General features: G+C 49.3%; 1 long non-coding RNA gene across 1 annotated transcript; it reads left to right on the top strand.

The window, feature by feature from the left end:
* Nucleotides 1-285: 285 nt before the first annotated feature.
* LOC133391520 (uncharacterized) lies at nt 286-1,605 on the top strand. The gene has a single exon (XR_009765021.1). It is a non-coding gene; the product is annotated as an uncharacterized LOC133391520 (long non-coding RNA).
* Nucleotides 1,606-8,169: the final 6,564 nt, after the last annotated feature.

The raw sequence follows: 8,169 nt of genomic DNA, 5'->3' as shown, positions 1-8,169 counted from the left end.
CGGCCCGCATGACGTATGCCCTTTCCCGAGCGCCTACACACTCCGACACACACACCGACACACACACACACTCGGAGAGGGGGAACACGCACACACACAAACACACGCGAGCGCTCGCGTTGAGAGAAAAAGAAAGATGGCCTCCCGTGTACCGGGAAGGTTCGTGCGTTTGCGTGAAATATTTGCAATTGTGTCAGCGCTTGTTTTGTCTCTCTCTCAATCTCTCGCTCGTCCGCTCCGCTTGCCATGGCCACTTTTAATGGAGTACGCTCTTTCCCTGTTTGCCGTGCGCTGGCACTGTTTCGCTCTTTCGCCTTCATCGTGGGCCGCCGTCGAAGCTGCTGCTGCTCGTCGGTCTCCGCCAGGCCCACAATCCGCGGATTTGTCACGGGTGTGTGTGTGTGTGTGTGTGTGTGTGTGTGTGTGTGTGTGTGTGTGTGTGTGTGTGTGTGTGTTTGTGTGAGCGGGGCACTCATTGTTCCTCGTGCGCAATCGTTCAAGTCATCGCGAGCCCGTCCGCTTATTTCCGTTTGAAGCGCCCATCGGTACAGTTCTACCTTCCTTCGGCCTGCTCCCAGCGGATGACTGTTTGGCGTTGTAAAGGCAAAAGCCTCAACCCGTTCGTTCTGCTGTTCCTGCATGGTTCTGGTGTTGGTGTGTTGCAGCGCGTGTCTGGCTGTCTGGTTCCTGCGGTGCGTGTTGCTGTGGTTGTGAGCAGTGGAGTGGAGGACCTGCCCTGCCGTCAAAGGATTCTGGTGACTGTTTGCTGTGCTTGTGTGTGTGTGTGTGTGTGCCAAAACCCGTGAACCAAAACGCTCAAAACGCGATCCGACAGTGAGGCGAAAACCCCATGTGCGAGGGCCACCTGCAGTGTGAACGTTACGCGCGTATCGTGCCAGAAGCGTCGTCCTCCCAGTCGCTGGCCACCGCGTCCAGCGACAGCTTCGTGTCCGTGTCGGTGTCGCTCGCGTCCTCGACCACGCCGCTGCTGCTGCGGTACCGCCCGATCCGCGATGATCCGGAACGGGAGGAACCGGCCCGCGCTGATACCGTCCATGGACTGTCTGGTGGTGGTTCTGCTGCTGGTGCTGCTGCTCATCACCGTGACGGTGATGTGCGAGCTGCTGTGGCTGATGCGCCAGATGCTCGAGCTGCTGGGCGTGCTGGTCAGCCTGCTCGACCAGATGGAGCTGCTGGTGATGATAGAGGGATATTTGAACCAGCTCCCGTTGCCGCTGCCGATGCCGGACGGCGCCCGGAATGTGACCCCGGGCCGAAGTCTCAGCGCGTAAAACCGTCCCGGCTGTTCGGGCGGCTGGTTCGCGGTCTGTTTAGCGGCCGGAAGAAGCACCGGCCAGCGACGGCCAGCGACGGCGTGCGCAACGAGGGTGCGGTAGAGTGAGCGGCTACGGGGCGATGGGGCGATGAGCTACGGGAGGAGCAATCGGAAAACGTTACGTTTGGAAAATACTGATAAATTTATATAAATTTTAAAACAACAGACATTGTGTAGTTCGTGGTTCGTGTAGCAAAAGATATTGGCGAATTTCTTTCTGGTAAAGTTCTTTTTTTGGACAATAAAAAATCATTTGGCACAGAAGAAAATCATTGTTTGTTTTTTACATTCTGTAGGTTTTGGGTTTTTTTGCGTTGTTTTTGACATTTCCGTTGAAGGATTCCCTTTGATTGATGACATATCTGCTCCCACCGCTCCCTTGACATCTCTGGGTCCCTCTGTACCCTTTACTCATCTCTCTTCTCTCTATTTCTCTCCCTCTCTCTCTCTCTCTCTCTCTCTCTCTCTCTCTCTCTCTCTCTCTCTCTCTCTCTCTCATTTAACGTATCTGTCCTCCGGTCATTTAAACCCCCAAGCGCTTCAAGCGCTTCAACGAAAAGACACGTCCTCCCCGCTCCTCCTCGTTTGGCAGATTCGTGAAACTGCGGTTCATGTTAAGGTTCGCCCATCAGTTTTACGGAGAAAAAGGGAACGTTTGTTTCCGAATTTCGAAGGCATGGGATATTTGTTGCCCGTATGGGATCAGGGGTGTCCAATCTGTTCACTGCTTCACTACCTCAAGTTTATGAGAACGTAATGGATAAGAAAAAGCTACGACAATACTTATATCACATTTCCCCTGCTCTCTATTATTGTAGCTTGAGTTTCGTCTTTTTACTAGTTAGAATCTGAGTATTGCTAAAAATATTGCGAAATTCTTATGAGTTTTTTGTTGTCCTATGTGTTTTTTTGTCATTCCAATTGACGACAATTCCAATTGCAGACGAAAGACAAACAGAAGCATCAGAAATGCTCCGTCTGCTCCAAAACAAATCGTATTTCTTCTCTCTCTGTGTGTGTGTGTGTGTGTGTGTGTGTGTGTGTGTGTGTGTGTTTTTCCTCTTTTTGGTTTTTTTGCGGCATCTCTTTTACAATCTTTTCCTTTGCTATCCTCGAGAAGACCGGCATTCGGTACGACAGTGCGCAGGAGGGCTGGTTTTAGGTGAGTTTTATGTTTAGTTATTTGGGGGGGGGGGGGGGATGACGGGTGAAGCACAGGTTGAGCCTTGCTGTGGCATTTCTGTGACGTACATCTCGTACCTTTGCAACGTGTGTATCACCTGACAACGTTCAGTTTGTACGTGTGAGTGTGTGTGTGTGTGTCTGCAGACATTCTTCCAGCGCTAGACAAAACGGTGCCTGTGACATAATCGGCTGAAAAACAAAAGTGTTTCACTGAATGATTGAATTCCATTCCGACCCCACTGAAGATACGTGCTCGCTTGTGTCCTTTGTCGATATTCTCAGAATTTCCGCATAATTCGCGAAGAGTGAACCACCACACATACACAAACAAGTGAGATTTTTTAGCCGGGGGAGGGGAAGAATGATAGATTAGTGTGGTACAGCGAGTTTATCGAAAACGTCCCCAAATAGAACGGAAGAATATCCAAAACGGCCATTCGACGGCAATGTTATGCCACGGAACACATTTCCCCAAAAAATCCCTTCACCTAGTGGACGGCGGGCTCAAGTGACGTAAGGAGGGGGGAGGGGGAGTTGTAACCTGTGCACAAGCAGTATCCTTCTGCCGTCTGTGTCACCGTTGTGGCACGTTCACCTTGGAGCTGTCAAATCAGGTGTGTCAGTTTACAGAATTGCGTCAGAAGGTTAATGCTGTAGTTTACTTTCTCCTCCAATCCAATTAGATCTTCCTAATTAGATTTTGATTAGAGTAGAAAAACAGAAGTTTCCGCTCGTCTTCGCTTACTCTACGCGCCTTTAAGCCGTCAATCAGGCAGGTAGTGGGGAAGGTGAATGAGATAAAAAGCTAACGAATTTGGGGAAATTCATCCCCCGATAGGCGCCATTACAACCAGCCGCAAAAGCCGTCCTCACCGGTATATCTTGTTTTTTTTTTTTTTTTGCGCTCCACAGATGCCGATGAAGACTCGCCTGCCCCGGTTCGGGCGCAACAAGCACCGGTGCATCCTGGTGCGGGCCCGCACCTGCCCGCCCGGCCGCCTGGTGCACGGCTACATGGCCAACAACCGGCAGTACGACTACAACAACCGGCTGCTCTGCGCCCTGTTCGCCACAATGCTGGCGGCCGTGATCCTCGGTCCCGTCCTCTGGCACATCGTCCGTGCGCTGCGCGCGGAGTGGTGATGAGCCGGCGACCGACAAACAGCAACAACCAGCGTGGACCTCCAGCGTTCTGCGAAAATGTCCCGCTTGTACCGATGTGTCTGTAGGCCCGTGTGGGGCACTAGTTCGGCGCTTCCCTCTGCTTGCGGGTTCCACATTTCACCAAAATAAAGCTTGCTCAGTACACTTGCAGCCAGCAGTAAGCTGGAGCCGTTTTTATCACCATTTGTCGGGGAACGTTACTGGGCCCAATTTACGCCCATCCAATGTCTAATTGCTGCTGGATGGTAAGTATCGGCTATTTGGTTTAGAAAGTTCTTCACTGTTGATGCACCAGCGCTCGGACGTCAAGGTTACGGTAAGAAACTAATCAACATACTTTAATCCCATTAGTCAAAGACCCGTGTGTTTATTTCATCCGCACGTTATTTCTCTTCGTTTTGCGTTTAAAGCGAAAGATCATAACGTGTTCACGGCTGGCCGATTACAGCGATCCGCTAGAAATAAATAACCATTAAAATCTCGTCAATAGATTTTTCACGGTGATGGTGGTCGTCCAAGGGGACAAACAGCATCAACCGGTTGGTTGGCACAGCCCTTTTCCGATGCAATAAAACTGAGAGGGGGTTTACTATGTTGCCTGCTCGGCTGTACGTGACTAATGCCATACGATTTCCCCTTTATGACTTGACCCTTTTGACCCACTCAAAGCCAATGTCTCGACGGACGTTTGCAAAATATGCGTACATCTTCTTCTTTTTTTTTTCTTTTTTTTTTTTGAATTGCTATAATCTCCTGGGTTCAAGCCCCAAATAGACCGTGCCACCATACGTAGGATTGACTATCCTGCTATGGGGGGAAATCAATTAGTCACAGAAAGCCAAACCCACAAGAGATAAAGGCAGGCCATGACCGACAACGGTTGTTGAGCCAAAGAATAAGAAGAAGAATCTCCTGCCACTTTCGTTACACCTCTGCAGGGTCGGAGCTTTCTCACGCGCTGCTTGAAAACCAATTTGTCCCTAATTTCCAAACCCCCCTCATGCTCAAGCGCAACTGCGCAAGTCACCGCACGGTACGGTACAAGCTCCTCCCTTTCTAACGGCAGCGTCGTTAGAAGTAGGGCACTGGCCGCACGTCGGTCACGATTACATGCTGCAAGCACGCCACGACCAATCGGGGGGCAGAGTGTTGTGTTTTTAATTCAGCCAAGCGTACCGTGCCGCGGTACGTGCGCGAGAAGAGCGCCGATATGCTTCGCTAGCAAGCAACCTGCCCTAAACGTCTGCCATTACTAACCGGGGGAACATGCCATGCACGGTACGGCATGTTGGTGTCCATTGATTTTTTTTTTGTGTGTGGGTTTAAAAAACACTGCGAATTTCTTCGATACTTTCCATTAATCTGATCCCAATGCATTGACACCTCTATTAGACGAACTCTAACCCTGGTGGCCAATAGAGTGAAGCAACTTCGATTTAATGGGTGCACGATCAAAGCACGGCACGTCAAAAACGGGCTCCGTGCGGCAGTTTGTAGACATCATATGATCCTATTCCGATATCTACAACATCTTGGCACTACCAACCAACAATCAGAGCATCGAAAGAAAGCCCAATTATTAATCCCAGAGCGACAAGAAGCTCCAAAGGATGCTGAAAATAGAAATCGAGGCTACATCGCTCCATTCGCTTGGCCAGCAGGTCGATGCAACCGGCCAAACAATCAAATATTACCCGAGGAACATGAACAAACATATCAGGAAGCAGGAACCAGTGGACGCGAATGCTTCGCAGCGGCAATCAATGGTGCCCAAACTTAACGGTTCGACCATTTTTGTGTGAATGTAAGAGGAATTTCAATTAGACACCCTAGTCCACAAACTGGTCCAACTTCCCCCGACTGTGTCCCATCGGATTTTTCTGGACAAATATGAGGCAAACGCTCTACTCCAACAATTTTGTTGCGAAAACTTAGGAAGAATTGACATGCTACATGCATGTCAGACATGGTGAACATTCTGGATAACTAAGATAACTAAGATACTTACTTATAGACCTTTCCAAAAATGTTCATACAAAGGAATTATCTCGTTTAGTTTTTTCTTCCATTTTTTTTAATGCAAAAGTAATTTTATTATGTCTGATATTGAAAGCAAGAATTTTTACTATTATGATTAATTTTTACTAATAAAGTCATCTAGCCTAGACTGGCCTACAAAACTATTCTCAATTTTTACATACACTGGCTAACAATGAACCTAACTGAAATATATAATGATAACGAATTACAAACAGGAAGTTATGGCGAACGTGTAAACAATAAATAATTAGATAAATAAAAAAAACTTAAAGCTTCTGATCGTCAATATGTGCCTCTAAGAATAATTTTGAGATTATTTACACTAACGTTAAGATCGACAGTATTGTTTAAAGAGCTGTATGCATTTATCATTAGAAGTAAAGGGTCTTTGGAGGCCTCAAACTCCTGCCAGGACCCTGAAAAGTGATTTTTTAAAACGAATGAATTGGTAGGAAAACATTACATGCCAAAAATGTGTCAAGTGTCTGTAATTTGAAACAATACGGTAGCTTGGGGAGTTGTCACTGTTGTTGGTATAATTTTGGGCTTTCCTATGGAGCTCTTTCACCTCGTAACACTTTGGAGAGAAGCATCGAACCATATGGAAAAGTGTGTTGGGAAATGAAGGGCAAATTAAAGGTCTCCGATGTTTTTTATTTAAGTTTTACGGAAGTCATGTTTGTAGTTACATTCATGCAGTGTACTACTGCCTACGCTGCCTCTCAAAGTCTGGAGCTGGAATTCATACCGGGTTTCCCACGATTTATTGGTCAGTTGCCATGATTTTTTGGTGGGTTCCGATAGATTTTTAGTTCGTTCCCATAATTTATTAATTATACAAAAATATTTTAAAAAAAATGCATTGTAAAACTCTACTGTAGTGATGCACAGACGACGAACCGGGAATAAGAAGAACGGTGAACCAAACGGTTCATAGTAAAATGGTGTCTGAACTTGAAAAACAAAAGCTACCACAGGGTTAAATTGCTCAAAACGATACTAACAAATACAAACGCAATTAAAAATAAAAGCTCCAACCCCGAGTTCATCCCATTAGCTAGTGGAAGGTACCAGGCAAGATGGGCTATTAGCCTCTAACCAGCGCTCTAACTGCTGCCCTCTAACACCAGCAAGTAAAACAATAATATAAGCTACACGCATCTGTTATGCGCGCAAAGGTTTGCGTCAGCGTCGCTATAGAACACAGCCACAAAGTCGCCGATCACACAAACACACACACTGCCCGGGTTGTGCAACATTGCTGCGAAGCTGTAGTCGCTCGCTTGCTGGATTTACTTCCAACCGAGCCCTTGACCCGTGCGGTACTGATTTTTGCGTTATTTATTTTTGTATTTGCTTGTGTGTGTGTGTGTGTGCCACTCGAAGTAAACAACCAAACGAAGGACCAAGCCCCGCGCGCCTGATGCGAGACCTGGATGACTATGGCGCCGTACCGCCCAACGATACCGACCTCTTGGCGCAGGAGTGCGTCATCCGTTTTCCGGCGCGGCCGGTGGGCTGCCACCGGGTCCTACTGTCTAAGTCGGGGCGCCCGATACCGCTCCAGCCGTTGGCTTGGTACCAGCCTATGCAGGCTATCCCGGAGGATAGGCCGTGGCCGCCCGAGCGCCCCACCACCAGTCCCCCAGCGTACGTACCAACGGCCGAGCGCCGAGCCGCAGGACGCCCCAAGTGTCAGCCGCCGCCGCCCGGTGCCCGCCATCCTGGGCATGATTCGGGTGAGCGTGGCGTGTCTGCTCGCCGGATCCGGGATCGTCTGTTCGTACGCACTCTACGGAGCAGCCGGGGTAGCAGTGTTCGCCACGAGCGCGATGGTCGTGGTGACGGCCGGGGTCGTCGCTACCGCGATCGGCTTGATAATTATCATCCTCCGCGGCTAGTGGGCCAGATCGTGGACGAGTGGCGCCACCAGCCGGACGGTCGGCTGGTGGTCCGGATGCACCGGGCCATCCGGGGGTTCTACTGGCAGCTGCGCGACCACATGATCGCCACCGTGCGGCGAATGCGCCCGCAAAACGACACCCAACCGCTGCTGCGGTGCATGCCGAAGTGAACGGCGTGGGTGGGGATGGTGGAGGTGAACGAACATTGGACGCCCAATAAACTTCGCCCCGGTGCCGCGTGTGGCACGGGGGCACATTTAGAGTTGTGAGCTGTTTCTTTTTCTTCGTTTTTTTTTCTCACTTAAAATAACGTCTCATATCACACACCACTTGGAAGGTTCTGACATCGCAGCGAAGATGTTGACATTGTTTATACAAGGCGATCTCCTCTCCATCCTCCATCCAAGAGAAAATTCGGCTCTCGATCACGTATGGGAAACGGGACACCATTTCCTTGGGCAAAGAGGGTCCAAACACTCATCCACTGTGAAGCAGAACGAATTCTCGCTGGCGCCGTCTGGTCCGTCCTTTGTCTACTGC

This window comes from Anopheles gambiae, chromosome X (assembly GCF_943734735.2).
Source record: "Anopheles gambiae chromosome X, idAnoGambNW_F1_1, whole genome shotgun sequence".
In the NCBI taxonomy this organism is placed as follows: Eukaryota; Metazoa; Arthropoda; class Insecta; order Diptera; family Culicidae; genus Anopheles; species Anopheles gambiae.
The sequence above is the reverse complement of the archived record's forward strand: the minus strand, read 5'-3'. Positions and strand labels throughout refer to the sequence as shown.